The 14,227-nt window shown below is 32.7% G+C and overlaps 1 protein-coding gene across 5 annotated transcripts in view; it reads right to left on the bottom strand.

Annotated features, from left to right (window-relative positions):
• LOC121118205 (nuclear receptor subfamily 4 group A member 1) overlaps positions 1-10,294 on the bottom strand; it is a 120,871-nt gene extending 110,577 nt beyond the window's left edge. For 3 of the 5 annotated variants that reach the window (XM_040712759.2, XM_071888942.1, XM_040712756.2), the window contains exon 1: positions 9,962-10,224. The gene's annotated coding sequence lies outside the window, so the exon portion shown is untranslated. Of the gene's footprint in view, positions 1-9,961 lie in introns of all 5 variants that reach the window. The other 2 variants (XM_071888939.1, XM_071888936.1) reach the window with 2 other exon arrangements.
• Positions 10,295-14,227: the final 3,933 nt, after the last annotated feature.

Here is a 14,227-nt window from a genome sequence, read left to right as displayed (position 1 = left end):
GTACCCCTACTAATTAGAAGAATCTTTTGAAGGAGAGCAGCCTAGATGTCAAGATGTCTCATTAAATTAGCTGCGAGCAGCTATTAGTTGAAGAATAAAAACACAAACTCCCATATGTATACAGCAATAATATAGGTAGGGATTCGATCCTCAATTCTACTACAAATCCAAAACGGACCCATAACTTATAACTCTCTTAATATCCATTATCTACGACATTATACACTTTATAATTATGTTTAATTAAATAATTATATTACATGCTTTGGAAGGTACAAAAAATCCTACTAGGTATGCGCCTATGAAATGAGACTCTCGGCTATTGGTCCTTAGATGTCGCCGGTTAGACATTATAAACTGCCCCAAAAATGCTTATTAAAACAATTGTCAACAATATTTAATTCATTATTTGTATAGTTTGATTCAACAACGACCTTTTTTCGCTCGTAAAAATGTTTAATTTTGTGCCTACAAACTACAATGTGCGGGCATCATTGATTGTCTGTTACCAATTGAAGAAAAATGCTTCTCAAGCCCATCAAATACTTGTGGAAGCTTATGGTGGACATGCTCTAAGCAGAGCACAGTGCTTCAGGTGGTTGAATCGTACAACTGGGAACCTCTTCCTCATGCGGTTTCCTCACCATACGGTGCGTCTTCAGTTTATCACTTGTTTGCATCGATGGGGTAAGCACTCATATGATTTACGCTTCGATTATCACGCTGAAGCCAAAAAATGGATCGATGACTGGTTTGCAGTCAAAGACACACATTTCTTTTGGAAAGGCATCTATAAACTGCCTGAAAAATGGGGGAAATGTGTGGCTAGCGAAGGTGCATACTTTGAAAATTAAATTTGTAACCATTTTTTCACAATAAACGTTCCATTTTTTTTTTAAAGTATCATTTATAGAGTAATATTCTAGTACAGTCGATGCCTCTAGCGGACAAAAAAGTTGTCAACATGACAAATATATTTGTAAAAATATGAATCACGTAGTCTCACTAAGTTTTACTAATTTAATAGCCTTGGTCCTTTCTTGTTCAGGATCAATAATAGTATCTGAGTACCCATGGAATGTCAAGTATTTTTTAGTTAGTACCGGAAAAATATTATAAAAAAATATCATTAGTTTTTATTTTATTTTTTGGGTAATATTTGCAACGATGTCCATATGACGCTTTCGGATTTGACAGGACCCCTTCAATTCCAATAATAATAATAATCTCACTGACAACGGGGTCACTCACTAAGAAAACAAACACAACAAAAAATATCAGGAATATACAAAATACGCTACATACCTTAGCATGAAAATAATATTAAGAGGAGCAGCTAAGAATAAAATGTAGGCAACGGATCAAATCAAGAGATTTATTAGACAAGTCATTTGAATCATGTCTGAAGGCCTCTAGTTTCTCAAAATTGCATTACATATAGACCAACCATAGAATGTTAAATGCAATTCCCAGACAATCCAAGACGACTCAAGACATTGCTGAAGAAGTAATTCTTGATTTAGACTATAAAATATGCAGATTTATATGAGTTTTTTATGTCTATGCACAAGTTACCTACTTTTAATATAACAAAAAAAAAAAAACATTATATATTATAGTTACTAGTAGAACATATATACTAGAAAATAAATTTGAGGATGGCGTGACAGGAAAGGTTTCGAGAGTCTCTTAATTTTTTCCCTTCCTTTGTTTAAAAAATAAATAAATATTAAAAAAATGTCAAAAATCCCTAATTATTTTTTTAGTTCATATACAAAGAGCATATTTGAACATATTGCAGTCAATTATAGGCTTATAATTCAAATTATTCTGGAAGGATTGAGAAGAAGTGTTTTAATTATAGTTTAAAATCTTTATTTATATTAAAAAGTATATATATATCTAGGCCCATTTATGAATAAAACCTATCAATTCTGCATTCCTTCATTTTAAAGATCAGATTTAGTGAATTCAAGGCCATTTGCACACCCCTCCAAAGGTAGTGTGAGCATCAAACATCATCTTCAAGATTCACATTCCTTTTCTCAATATAAGGTCCAACAAGAATAATTTACTGATAGAAATTACGAGAAAAATTGTTATAGCTTGCTTTTGTATTGACGGGCTACATATATTGCGTATCAGGGTAAGTTGTCTAAGAAGATTGTACAAGATCTATTAACGAGTTAGGGCGGTGTGTGATTGGCAGAGACGACAAACTTATCATTGGAGGGAAAAATCATCACTTTGAATTATGATGGGTTTAAAGTAGTTTAAGTTCTTTTGTTAGGGATGCAATTTTTGTAGAGAAAGGCAATCGTTTTATTCTCCTGGTGCTCTACAAAAGTCGTATCCCTAGTCATTTTTCCATCGAGGATGTGTGAATGAGTGAAGATATTTGGTATAAATGTTTTTATGCAAATTATTATTTCAACCCTCCTTTCTTAGTTAGAGTATCTTTCACCCCACACAATTTATTTCAAAGACCTGTAAAAGATAGAAGATTGTATAAGTTACATACAATCAAGGCATTTGAAATGGAGATAATTCAAGCATTAAAACTCTATTAAATCATCCATAAGTCAAAAGGGGGATTTGTCACTTTTAGCGTCAAAACTATTAAAAGAATGGTTGATATTCTGTGACATTGAGGGCGCTGTAAATACATCATAGTAATCCCGTCTGAACTCGAGTAGTTCATTTATGGACTCCGATTTTACGAAGAATCGAACGTTGCTGTATACATATTCGAACTAGGTATATTGGGATTAAAATACATCTCCGGTGTTGCATTTTATAAAGTCCAAGTACGCAGAGATAGGTCACTTATATTTATTCGAACTTCCTGTAATTTTAGTAAATCAAAATGCTATTAGATCTGCAGATAAATCACTTAATATTATTATATTTTTTTTAACTAAAAAGATCCTTCAAATATTAATGGACATTACAAAAAGCACCCGGCTTTTTATTTTCTAAGAAAAAAAACGAAGATTCAAAATTATGGGATTATGCCTCGACAAAACTTCTTTTTTTCGGATAGTTTAATTGAACATATTCTTTAAAAATGATCAATTAATATAGGTCATAATGTTATTAAAACGACTGGTATTCTTAATGGGGTATAAGCGTTAGCTTGTATACGTATTTGTTTATTACGACATAAAGTACATCTACGTCATCTTGGGGATATTACGTTGTTTTTTTTTATTTTGCTTATATCCTATTGAATATGAGGATATGCGACGTAGAAATCGCAACCTGTACAAGACTTTTACATGTACACAACAAGTATTTGATGTGTATATGATCCTTTACAATTTCCCTTTCAGCGGGAATCATTTTTTTTTTTTAAAGAACCTTTTTTAAGGGGGGGAGGAGCTCTTTTTAAATGGACACGAAAAATAGTTCCACAATAATAAAAATTTCCGTCTCTCAACATGAGGTCTAAATAGATACTACAAGATGTAAATATGACGAAACATATATACATAGGTACATATTGTGAAGAAGCCATGGGATTAATTAGCTTGGCTAGTGAGGTCCCTCTTCAATATAAACAGGAGCGTCCTTCAAACGCTCGTCTCCTTTACTTTTTTTATGTTGTAGCCCATAAACCACATTTTTAAGTAAATAAATAAAAACTAATAAAATTTGGTAAAAGTTTCAGCAAAATAAAGAAAAAGAAGAGAAGAGAAGAAGAGAAAAAAACCAGTTTTTGAAGATGGACTAAAAGAATAACAAAAAGAATGTCTGGTAGAGAGATAGGTAATAGGAATCTATGGTTGTACCATGATGATGATGATGATGCCTTGTTAACCTTGCAAAAAAAAACCAAAAATACTTAAATGATTTACCACTTGACCTTAATTAATTAATTGCTATTGTAAATAAGTAAGGTGAGCATGTGTCTGCCTCTGGTCATTGAAATGTTCATTCATTTATAACATTGGTGGGTAGGGAAGACGGGTGAGGGTTATAACTAGGAGCTTTGCTAATTTTCACCATTTGGGCGCCATTAGAACCTTGTAGGGGTCACTGGTCGCAACAACACTGGATGATTGCAACTTTAAAGAATGTTCGGTTCGATCTAGAGTGATTTTTCCTTTCTATAATTAAACTCAAGACCAAAACTCAATAGTAGTTGTAACCATAGCTAAGGATAGACTGCTCAAGGGATCTGTTAGCACATGATTTGTGGGGGGGTAGTGGGGAACTTTTGTAATAATGGGATCCGTTTTTCATTCCTTTCCCAATAACTTATTCCACTTGAATCATCGATTCAGTAGTAGATCTAATTTGATAAAAATTCAATACTCTCTCACTCAAGTTCAATTTGAGATATTCTTACGCTCAGTAAAATGGGAAAATCTTTATAACAAGTCCTATAATTTTTCTAGAAATATTTTATGTACTTACACTTAACATCAAGCATGTTTTTCAGACAGAGTAGAGTCCTAAAAGTTTTTTAAGAGTGAATATCACTGACATATAATATTGATCAGTTATCTATAAGATATATCTGATTAGTTTTTAATATATACCTATATGTAAATTTAACATTATGAAAGGTCTAGTTAAATGTAGAGGGTACGCAAGAAATCTAAGTTGTCACTTTGGCAAGCTCTCTTTGGCAAACACAGGCACTTAGACTTGTTAGACAGCTTGTTTAAATCTGCAACAGTTGAAAAAAAAATGGAATTAATTGAAGAATTTGTTGTCCCAAATATTTGAAAAATGTTGCCGGGATAACAATTGCTCAAACTCTGGGACTCAGTGAGACGTTTGTTTGCCAGGTAAGGAGGAGGTTTTGCGCTCTACCGAGTGTCCAAACTAGTTTTAAGTGTTTTTGACAGCTTAGAGAGATATTCTTACTTAGATTCCTTTTAAGTGGATAGTTTTTGTTAAGTTCCATATCAGGGGTGTCTGACCCCCCCCCCCCGATTAAAGAATTTTTACTTACTAGAAAATGTATTATTTGATGATTTAAAAAAAAAATTTAATATATGAAATTTAATTAAATTTTTCAATTTTGTGTTCCTAAAAATTAAATTTTTCAATTTTGTTTTCCTAAAAATTAAATTTTTCAATTTTGTTTTCCTAAAAATTAAATTTTTCAATTTTGCTTTCCTAAAAATTAAATTTTTCAATTTTTATTCCAAAAACCTTTAATTTTCTGTGAAAAGCTAAGGATTTTTGTCATTTTTTCCCGAAAAATTAAATATCTGAATTTTTTTCCAAAAAATAACATTTTTTGGGAACAAGTGTGGATTTTTGGAAAAAAATTCCAAGAAATTTAGTTTTTTGAGAATATCATATCGATTTTTGAAATTTTTTTCCAAAAAATTTAATATTTCAAAAATAGCTATGGGTTTTTGCAATTTTTCCAAAAAATAGTATTTCCATTTTTTGTCCAAAATTTTTTAATTTTTTGATAAATTTTCCAAAAAAAGGCCAAAAACCAATCCCACGTCAAAATATAATCCTTCAGACGCCCCGCATATAGGCCACACCTCCAACTTTCCAAAGTTTGGCAAGTCCATAGCAAAATTCAAAGTTGTCCCAGCTCGAGGTGCACCTTCTACATTTTACGCTCTACAGAGCGCCTCCATTCTCGTTTAACTAGTGTAGCAAATCTTTGCTGCGTGGACCGTTGCAACATTTGACGAGTTGCATTCAAATGTAATACGTGACAAAACTATTGACTAATATAATATTTAAATAGCTTTATACAATATTATGGTATATTCTGCTAATATTAGGCGAGTGTTTGTCAAACCAATTTGTAGTAATGGGGCATGATCGCTAGTGACTCATATTAGTTTTTAAACAATGTGATAGGGAGGGCGCCGCCTTGCGGCAAAGTAATACAACACCCTGAATAATAATATTATTTAATATATAATTGTATATATAGTATCTCGTGTTAAAATTTGGCAAGTCTCTCTTAAACCAGCCCCGAGTATTTGAGAGTAAAGCCAAAAGGATTGCCCCTTGTCTACCCTAAAAGAAGCAACGACTTGGATTTCTTTTTCAAAGTGTGTCTGGGGATGATGATATTAATGATAGTGAAATATTTATGAGAATTATTTAGTCAGGTTTTGTACGTAAATTAATCGATAGATTTTTGTTTTGTTTCGTTTTTCTTTTTCTATTTATAGGGAAGTCTAATTCAATCAAGGCATTCCTAGTTCCTTAGAATAAATCACTCTGTACGAGTGATTTTTATAGGATCACGTAGTACGTATGTAGAGAAATGAAATACATTTCACCAAACAACTCTTCCCGATTTTATTTTCCCTTAAATTCTATTTTAAAAACTATATATATGTTATAATACCAGAAGGAGGGATTGTATAGTTTTTATGTATAAAGACATGTTTTATTTATTTATAATTCACCCTCAGGGATACCAAATGAAATTTACCTCAATTCCAAGCAAATTTTAATTGATGGATCCGACAAAGGCCAATAATAATAACAATATGAATGCCTCTGTGGTATTTAACTAAAAGTTTTTTTGAAGGAAGGACTGTCATGTAAATGGGTTGACAAGAGATTTTGGCATATTTTATATTATTTTTAATTGATAGGGTTTTGTGAGCTGAAATAGATTTCACATTTCTTCCTGATAGGCTACAAATTTTAGTGTGTATGAATAAACGTTACTCATTTGTATGGAAATAGTCTTTGAGTTTTGAGATTGGGATCATATTTGTAAATACTTACTACGGTGAAATTCAAGTATTTCTTTATACATTTTAAGAATAAATAATGAATATTTTGCTTAGTCACACACATAATAAACGAGGGTGGTCTGAAAAGTTTCCGACCTCAACGCGAAGATGACAAAACGCGTAAAATAAAAGCTAGTTACATCTATTTAGCATCTGTCGACAGTGACTCACCAAAGTTTCAGCCATTTTGCACAAGCAGTTTTTATATAACAGTCCTTTGAGTGAGTTGATGGGATTGTTTGTATGAAAATAGACAAAATTGAAGTTTGATATGTTGGTACAGTTTCGGCGCCGATTAATTACTGTAGATAAAACTTGGATTCACCATTATACCCCCAAAATAAAATATAGTCAAAACAGTGGAATGCAAAGATTTTCGTATAATGAAAATTTTTTCTAACATATCATGGATTTTATCAATGATTTCTGGATAAGTAACCTCAACAGGGCGTCCAGAACGTTCAGCGTCACTTGTGCTCATATGGCCACATTGAGAACACTCATAAACTGTTCTAATCGAAGGTGCAGCGTCCCCATAATGCTTATCAAGCTTATTTTTATTCCTCTGAGGTGTTTTACTTGCCATAAAGTAACGTTTCAACACCACACGAAATTATTCTTCGTACTTTTTATTGAAAATCACTCCACTTCCTCGATTCAAACGAATCCCAAACAGAAAGACATAGACCAACATGGATGAAAGTTGGTGTGTGTTCTTCCAAGATATGCTTCTAACTAATAAACTCTCTTGGACTTTGCACGGACTTGTCAAAGGACCCTTGTATTTAGGCAGTAAATGCTACGCATTATTTAGCGTACAAGTTTGTTTGATGTTGGTAACCTGAACAATGTTTTTTTTTCTTTCTAAAAGCTGTTTTCATTATTATATTTTCATTCTTGAAGAGAGAACATTTAGGTGAGTAATTATGTATGAGTGTGTTATGAAAAACGTTGAGTAACATATATTAATAAAGTAAAGTTTGTTTTTTTATTCCACACTTAATATCTCCGAGTAATGACGAGTAATACCTTCAGTATACAATATAAATACATATATATTTATTTTCTTCCTTATTTGGAATTTGTTTATTTCTAATTCCAGGTCAGTAAAAAAATCCATTGTTGTTGACAAGTAAAATTTTATTACTACAAATTTTGTAAATACAATGTACATTGTCATAGATATATACAAAATTTGATATTTTATCAAACTAATCGATTACTTACATACAAATTGTATTTGTATGTAAGTTGAACAAACCATTTGCCCTCTTTTGTATTTTCTCTTCGTGATGATTCCCAGTAGACGAGAGGTTCCCAAATAAACATATATATATATATACCTACGACATAAAGTGTCAAAAATCTATTTCGAGGGAGCCCAGCACACTACATACAGGGTGTGGAAAAAGTACTGAGACCTGCCTCTAAGTAGTCATTAAAATACTCATAATTGATCAGGATGACGTGTACATAGACAATTTTATTAATTAATATTTTGTACTATAACAATGCACAATAATTATTAATCTGGCCAACATCAGCCTCAATGACAGCCTTCAACCGCCTCCAGAACCCCTTGCATACATTGGCAACGTAGTCCTGATTTTCCTAATCATCTATTGCTGGTTCACAGAGATTTTCAGGGCATCAATATTTGTGTGGCGGACTTTGCAGGCCTTCTTCTCAATTTGCCACCAAATGGAGTCATCCAATGGATTCATATTTGGGCTTGAGTCCCGTCCTACTGAAATACGTAAGTGGGCTTGGTGGACTTTTTCATGGTCTTGGGGATCTATAGGATCATATTTTCCTTCAACGCCATCAAGTAGTCGTCTGCATATAACCAGTATTCGACAGGACACCAAATTGGAGGTATTTTTTCTCCAGTTGTTGCCACAACCCCCAACATCATCCCAGAGGCCAGATGTTTGGTCTTGGTGACTGTTCTGATACTGTTGTTAGCCTTACCAAAGCATACCACCCGATCATTTTCCATGTTGTAGACGGGGTCAACAGTAAAGGTCTTTTCATCAGAGAAGAAATATTATCTGGTTGCTGCTGTGCTTCAGATCATTCAAGAGTTGTTGACATCGTTAAAGACAGAGTTATTTTTGACGTTGGGAGAAGCCTCTCAATTCTTCTAAGCGACCTTCCTCCCGCCTTTGGGATGGCCATGCCCACAGTAAATCGATGCGCATAATTATGTCAATATCTTCTGTCGATCTTATTTTATCATTAGGAATGTAAATCCTAAACATTTTTTTTTCTAAAGCTGCAACCATTATTATTTTATTCTTGAGGAGAGAACATCCAAGTATAAAGTGTAACCTCATGAATGACTGGGAGTAACTCTGAGTATTTGTTAGAGATGTATACATAAATATAAGTCCCTTTTCGACTCGGAGTAGAATTGAGGATTTTATTAACATCAAATATACATACAGCCAATAGGTATTGTATATATATGAGTCAATTATAGGCTTGTATTCAAATTTGTGGAATGAGTTGAAATACGAAAAAAGAATGGTGAATATATGTAATATATGAGAGACTATTTTCATGTAATTCTGTCAATATGAGAATGAACTTTAGGTAGTTTAACATTAATTCATCGCCAAAGAATATAAATGTAATCCGGACTCAACTTTGAGAAAAATAATTTAGGCTTGTTTTTATGTGCACGGATCAAATATTATATAGCGATGATTTGGGGCGATCTCTGAGTCAGCATTTATACCTAGGTACTTTTTCATTCTTTAGTAAACAGTGAGATAATAGAGTTTAATATTAAGTAAACATCCCAATATAGACGTATTATGGATCTTCCACTCTTCAGATGTAAGGAACCAGGGATCTCATGGAATTGAGAGCATGGTGTATATCGCATCATATTATGTGTGAGTATAAATACTCACTCTTCAAAGAAAAAGAATAATAATAAAAAGTTATAAAGAGCTGTTACATTCGCCTTGATTTGGCAATGTGTCAAGAGGTTAAGCCTATATATATATAAGCTTTTCCTAAGAGATATGACGAGAAAACTAAATATATATATACCCCTACGAATGATTAATACTCTGAATAATTGTAGTAGAAGGGAAGAGGAAAACAAGGCGGCATAGCAGAGACTAATGATGACATGTCAATTTGTCAGCTTTTCTCTTTGTTTCACTTAAGAAATTGTCAACTGAATAATTATTTATGTACAAGACCACCCTTACCTTTCTCACTTGACACGAAGGAAGAAGGAAAATAATTGAAATTCCACTGCAATGGGGAGGAGGTCACAGTCCACTATAAGTGCTGTGGGGGTATCAGATACGCACCCACCTGCTTACTTATCTAATCGCACACTTTGTGTCACACACATACATCAATTAGTAGTATTAATAATCAGTCATTTGTCGTCAATGAAGAGGTGGGGATGAGGCAGGAGAATATACTACCTATGATGCGCTTATTCACTACTAATTCAAAAAGAACTGCTCAGAGTGAAGAAAAAGAAAGAGAGCTTCTTGATTAAGATGAAGAGGAAAGAGGCAGCAGCAGCAGACAAATGAGTGAAAGAGGGGGTCCCCCTCTTTCACTCATTTTGGGAGAAGGGAAAGCATTCAGTTATTATTTATATGTGTATATGCTGTACCACCTATAGCCATGATGTGGAACGTACGTGGGTGTAGACGCTTCAACAGCTCTCACAAATAAGATGTTTAATTTCTTACTAATTTCTTCCTATATCAAAGCACTTTCCCTCCCTACCTATACTAGTAGTAACTAGGGATGTGTCACGAGCAAAACTCCTAAATGGGTACTCGAGTTGTATGTATGCAAGTAAACAAAAAAGACATCAAAAACTCGGCTCGGCTGTCGAAAATGCAAGTATTGACTCGTAACTATTCAAAAGTAATGTATCTCACATTAATCTTTTTTGAGAGTAATTAAGGGTATAAATCAAAGTTTCGCCTTCAAAAGCAGCTTCATTTGAGCCGGGTAAGAATGGAAATCCTATTATTAATGATTAGAGATTGGAAAAACAATCCTTTTTGAATGGGCAAATTTTCAATACCCCTATATAAAATATGTTTTTTTCAACAGACGAATTTGTTAGCGTGCAATGAGTGTTGGGTAGTGTCAGGGGTGTCAGCAGGGTGTGGGCTGGAGGTACTGTAGTCCTCCTGAATCAATGATTTTGTGTCTTTATCACCCCCAAATTATCAGTTAAGAAAAAATTTGTAAGTTGAATAGCCATGAGATTAATGCGTTTTGAAACGAGTAACGAGTATAGCTCTTTATTCCTCGAATCGTTTTTTTATAAGCTCCAAAATACTCGAGCATCAAAATTCAGCTCGCGGCACATCACTAGTAATAATATTCTACATCTTCACTCTGTTTTCTTAGCTGTGAATGAGTCTTAATAACAATAATATTCATACAAAGTTATCTTCCGAGAGAGAACATCTCATCATCCCCTTGGATGATGTCAGACATGTAGAAAGGATGAAGAAGAAGACGATGGGTTTCGTGAGGGTTTTATTAAGAATTAATATTAAATTAAAATCCTTTTCTACCAAAATGTCAAGTAATATGTATTTCATTTGCATTGCCTCACTCAACCTATCCTTTAACTAGTTATTGTTAGCTATTAACATTTAATACTTCCTCAACTGTGTACTCATAGATGAATATAATACTATCCATTCGTAATTAAAAAAAAAGAAAAGAAACTAAAAATAATAGTGGTCACCCTGTGAAGAGTGTTTTGGATAGGTTTTGTTTAATTATCTGCGAGCAGTTATGAGATATAACCAGCAATTACTCCAATTTCGATCCTCAATTCTACTCCGAGCCTAACATGGACTTACAATTATAACTCCCAAACAGATCCTAAAGGTTACTTTCCGTTTTTTTATGAGCACACACGAATATTCAATCAAGTTTTGAAATAATTGAATGTAGTAGGAAAAAAAGTTAATAACTTAGGAGATAATTAATAAGGACAACAGACGAAGAATAGAAAATTAATTTTTCAGATTACCAATTCAAAAAAAAAAAAAAAAAAAAAAACTGGTCCAGCTAAACAATACATACGACTTACATCACTAGACACGAACTCGATACTTTCAAAAGGTGGGGCTGGGTGTTTAAAAATATGACCTACCGGTATGTAATAATTAAAAAGTCCAAAATTAACGTGGTTATACAAGGAAAATTATGTTTGTAAAAATATAATTCAACATTATAGTTAAAATTTTATTTACTTCTAATGACCTAAAAATAAAAATAAATCATATTCACAGACACACTATTAGAATATAAAAACCGACAAAGAAATGTATAAACAAACCCTTTCAAATAGGCAAAAGACATGAAAAAAATGAAATGATTAGAGCAAAAAAAAATCATACTAGAATAAGCCATAAATTTTTACTCTAATGTTTATTAAACTGTACTATGATCAAATTTAAAGTTTTCAAATGTCTTGCAGAGATTGATGGATAAAAAATTCACTAAATTTGCGTCAAATCCCAATTTGCTCCCTACAACTCTAAAATTCTGTTGGAAATAATTGAATATCTTGCTACTGCTCAGATCATTATTCTTCAAGTGAGTATCGTATGGCTCAAAGTTTTTCTTCAGTTAATCAATGTGCCACATACGCTTTGACACTACTGATGACATCATTCAATGCCTTTTCTTCCTCAGTATTATTTAACTGACTAAAAGTAATGCCGAAAAACATTACCACTCTTAAAATATTCGTCTGCATTTCCTTCAAATTCAATCCTAAAAACTTATTGACTAAGAAAACAGAGGGGTAATGTTCAGCAAAGTTATAACCAAAAAACTTTGTGAAGAAAGATTGTTCTACTGATCAAAAAAACATATCCAATATGTTAACCTTGCATTGTAAATATTTATTAGTACAGGTACCCGGTAATTCTGCCATGAACTATTTTACCTCAGGCCATTTTGCATCAAAAATTTTTACCTCAAGGATATTTCGCCTTAATATACAAATATATGAAGTTTATGAGTCGTTATTGTTTATTTTCGGTTGAAACCAAAATATGCAAAATGTTTTTTTTTTTTCTATTGGAATAATGATGGTATTATGCTTGTTCGTCAATCCATGATTTTTTTTTCTAGTATGAAGACTCCATCATGTCTAATGATAATTACTAACGGAGAAGTGATTAGCAATTCTTTGTTTACCTATCGTTACCGTGTTTATTTATTTATTTTTGTTTTTTTTTATACTAATTTCATTACCTATTTTATCTCTGGCTCAAATTCATTAAGAGAAGGTGATGTAATAAGTTGATAGATGTTTTGTTTTTTGTCCTCAAAATTCTTTCTTATTTTTTCAATAATATAAAAATTGGCAAATGTATTAACTTATCTCAGGGTATGGGGAAGTTGATACATGTCATGGGGGAAGTTGAGACATGTAATTGAATGAATGATTAAGATACAAAACAGTTAAGAAAAATTACCTATTCATGATATGAAGTATATTCAAATTTATTCCATAATTAGGTAAATATCAAACCCTGGTCAATAAATACACTGTCATGGTTTGATGGGAACAATCATAATTTTATTCGTATTATCTTCCCAATATACAAATATTTCACTTAGCTCATAGATAATAATCATAATTTAAATAATAAATCATCCTTTTTATTCACATTTTGGTGGTGTTTTTGTGAGAATAAAACATGATACATTGGAACTCTATTTTTTGATGGATTTTGTTGGGTTATAGCCGTCATTATTTAGGACCGCCGACCAGCCCAATCCGGTCCCCTCCAGTCCCACTTGTCGGTTGGTCCTTAAATAGGGTAAAATCGATCCAGTGTGACGTCAATCAGAGTGTTTTTCCTCCTTTTAATTGTTCAGTTATGCAATGGAATAAATTATATAACCAAGAAACAATAAACTATGATGTTTGAGCGGTAGTCAAAGATGGATGAAAGATGAAAAAATTGGGTTCGAATGCATGATAAGAAGGTGCAGCAAGATTAATGTTTGATATTTTCTATTCTTAATATATAAAAATTGAATCAAGGGTGCTCATTTTACACCAATAAACGCAAAATGCATGACAAATAATGTTGGATCCGTCTAAAAAACTGCAGTCTCGTATCCTTCTGGTACTAATAAAATTTGTTTGTCCAAATACCGCTCCTTATCAGTAGTTTATTAAAACTACAACAGCTGATATAACGTAGGTACTATTAACTACGTCATTTGAGTCGCTGAAGTTGCATCATTTTCAAAGAGATACCTCTGCAACTAGAACGTATTATTCTACATTCCAGCTATCACTTATTATTTTCTTGGTTCTTATATTAGTCCAATCCGAAAATAAATTGGTTTGGACCGGGACAAAACGATAGCTAGGACCATATGACTGAAAGACCGATATATCAGTCCTTCAGACCGTCGAATGTTAAAAAAGATCAGACAGATAAAAAAGTAGACTG

Source organism: Lepeophtheirus salmonis, chromosome 5, assembly GCF_016086655.4.
Source record: "Lepeophtheirus salmonis chromosome 5, UVic_Lsal_1.4, whole genome shotgun sequence".
Lineage (NCBI taxonomy): Eukaryota > Metazoa > Arthropoda > Copepoda > Siphonostomatoida > Caligidae > Lepeophtheirus > Lepeophtheirus salmonis.
The sequence above is the reverse complement of the archived record's forward strand: the minus strand, read 5'-3'. Positions and strand labels throughout refer to the sequence as shown.